Raw genomic sequence first — 3471 nt, forward strand, 5'->3', positions numbered from 1 at the left:
TTTTTGAGACAAAGTCTTGCTCTGTCACCCAGGCTGGAGTGCTGTGGCCGGATCTCAGCTCATTGCAAGCTCCGCCTCCCGGGTTCATGCCATTCTCCTGCCTCAGCCTCCCGAGTAGCTGGGACTACAGGCGGCTGCCACCTCGCCCGGCTAGTTTTTTGGAGCTTTTAGTAGAGACGGGGTTTCACCGTGTTAGCCAGGATGGTCTCGATCTCCTGACCTCTTGATCCGCCCGTCTCGGCCTCCCAAAGTGCTGGGATTACAGGCTTGAGCCACCGCGCCTGGCCTGCCTCAGGCAATCTTTAGCAAATGTTGAAACGATGAAAGAGAAGGCAGTTGTGAAAACAGAAAACTTGAAAACTGCGTTAGACTCTGCAGAGCAAGAGGCAAGATCAGACAAAGACCCAGCAGATGTTAGGTACTGTCACTTCTGAGCCCCCCACAGCAAAGAGCACACCTGAAGATGTATCAGGACAAGAACAAGAGGTTTTTTTTTTTAACCAATAAAATTAAAATTAATTTAGTTGAAGTGATAAACACCCATGCCTACTTAGACTGTAACTAACTGGACAAAAGGGAATATTGGCTTATGGAATCAAAGATGAGTTAAACAATCTAACCTCCAGGGAGACGGAGATGCACCTGGGCCCCAGGATCAGCACCTGGAACCTACAAACCCTTTCTCAGCCGGGCGCGGTGGCTCATGCTTGTAATCCCGGCACTTTGGGAGGCCGAGGTGGGCGGATCACGAGGTCAGGAGATTGAGACCATCCTGGCTAACACGGTGAAACCCCATCTCTACTAAAATACAAAAAATTAGCCGGGTGTGGTGGCGGGCGCCTGTAGTCCCAGCTACTCAGGAGGCTGAGGCAGGAGAATGGCGTGAACCCGGGAGGCGGAGCTTGCAGTGAGCCGAGATCATGCCACAGCACTCCAGCCTGGGCGACAGAGCAAAACTCCGCCTCAAAAAAAAAAAAAAAAAAACCCTTTCTCATGGTCGCTTCTTGGCATCTATGTGTCAGCTCATCCCTCTGACTGCTGGTTGCTTTTCTCCATGACAGGAAACATGGTCACTGGCAACCATAGAGATTTATATGGAGTTTCTTGACAGGACAGAGAATCCCAAGAAAGGGTCTTATTGGCCCAGTTTAGGTCAAGTGTTTATCCCTGCTATACCCACAGTGGCTAGGGATGGGATATATGATTATTTTATATACTCTAACCAGTGACCAGGAGGGTAGAGTTCTATGACATCATGTGTCATCATGTGAAGCTCAGGGGAAACCATGTGTGTCATTTTCTGTGTCACTGTCTAGGAGAATAGAGTAGTGCTTCTAAACTTGCTTAGATTTTCACTATACTTATAAAGCAAATATTTTGAGAGAAATTTTTTTTTTTTTTTTTGAGACAGAGTCTCTCTCTGTCACCCAGGCTGGAGTGCAGTGGCCAGATCTCAGCTCACTGCAAGCTCCGCCTCCCGGGTTTATGCCATTCTTCTGCCTCAGCCTCCCGAGTAGCTGGGACTACAGGCGCCCGCCACCTCGCCTGGCTAGTTGGATTTTTTTGTATTTTTTAGTAGAGACGGAGTTTCAACGTGTTAGCCAGGATGGTCTCAATCTCCTGACCTCGTGATCTGCCCGTCTCGGTGTCCCAAAGTGCTGGGATTACAGGCTTGAGCCACCGCGCCCAGCCTTGAGAGAATTTTTAAAAGGCTAACTGATCATTAAGGGCAATTTTTAAATTATATGTCACATCTCCATATATTAGTTGCTTAGGAAACTTATACCTTAAGATATGCTTAAAACATAAAGTCATGATATTAGCATTTCACTTTTTTCTCTCCTTAACAGCCTCGACCTCCTGAGCTAAAAGCAACCCTCTTACCACAGCCTTCTGAGTAGCTGGGGCTACAAGCGTGCCACCACCACACCCGACTAATTTTTGTATGTTTCGTAGAGACAGGGTTTCACCATGTTGCCCAGGCTGGTCTCAAACTCCTGTGCTCAAGCAATTCTCCTGCCTTGACTTCCCAAAGTGCTGGGATTACAGGTGTGAGCCACCGTGTCCAGTCCTTTATTTTCAGTCAAATCTGTTTTCCTTTGGTCACCTTGTAGTTCACTCTTCACTTTTTAGATGATTTTGTGTTTTCTCGCCGGAGTTAAACTCTCACATCTAGGTATCTTGGACATCTTTTTGTTCATTTCTATTCTGAATTATTACATTTCTGATTCAAAATAAAGTTTTTCCCCCATTCTTGTAAATCCTTTTAAAATTGATATTTAATTTTTTTCAGGGTGTTGTGTCAAATATGAGTCCTGTGTTTCATGGCTGTTTTTTGTTGTTGTTGTTGTTGTTTGTATTTGTTTTTTTTGAGATGGAGTTTTGCTCGTGTTGCCCAGGCTGGAGTGCAGTGGCATGATCTTGGCTCACTGCAATCTCTGCCTCCTGGGTTCAAGTAATTCTCCTGCCTCAACCTCCCAAGTAGCTGGGATTACAGGCGGCGCTACCATGCCCGACTAATTTTTGTATTTTTAGTAGAGACGGGGTTTCACCATGTTGGCCAGGCTGGTCTTGAACTCATGACCTCAGGTGATCTAACTTCCTTGGCCTCCCAAAGTGTTAGGATTACAGGCGTGAGCCACCATGCCTGGCCAATGGCTGTCTTTTGGGAGTATTGCTTTTTTTTTTCTTCATCACCTGAACGGTTTAGATGATAGTGCCTTTTTCTTTTCTTCTTAATTTTCTGTGAATATAATTTGCTATTTCTGTATTCATTTTCAAATTCCTTGAACTGCTCTGGTCTTCAGCGTAGCTGGTACCCTCAGGGTAGCTGGAGGGTACTTTAGGGTAGCTGGAGGCAGGGCTTACTCACTAGGTTCCTTAGCTCAATACCACCCTCTTCTGTTGGCACAATGAGTACAGTTTCTAAAGTTTACTAGATCAAGCCTTTCATTTTGGGAGTGAGGTATGATGTCTGATTCTGTAATACTGTCTCATTTGTATAAACTTATTAATTTCCACTGTTTGCTTTTTGCTTTTCCTTTATTACCAACCCTCTAAGGAACACCTCACCCAACTACCTCCCTCTCCCCTCAGAAACCTTGCCCCTACAACTGCCATTTTTGGTCTCATTGTGCTTCCAAGAGCCTTGCTTTTCTTTCATTTGTCAGTGTTCTGATCCACCAGATCTCAGATTTGTTCTCGGTATTTCACCATTTATGAACTGTCTTGTTTCTAGGGGTAAGGTTGTCTGTGTTCCACACCGGTGAAAATTAGCTGCACCTTCCTCTGTAGCAGCCTCTGCTGGTTTAGAATATTTATTTCCCCACTTACATGCAAATTGAAGTTTGTGGTATTCTCTAGTTTTGCTTTAGGCATGATTTACAGGTAGTTTTTATTTGATCTACGTGTTGATCACTATGGTTTTTGAAGGATGGGTAGAGAAATATGTATTTAGGGGATTCAGCAAAT

This window comes from Rhinopithecus bieti, unplaced genomic scaffold (assembly GCF_001698545.2).
Source record: "Rhinopithecus bieti isolate Rb0 unplaced genomic scaffold, ASM169854v2 scaffold_20892, whole genome shotgun sequence".
Classification (NCBI taxonomy): domain Eukaryota; kingdom Metazoa; phylum Chordata; class Mammalia; order Primates; family Cercopithecidae; genus Rhinopithecus; species Rhinopithecus bieti.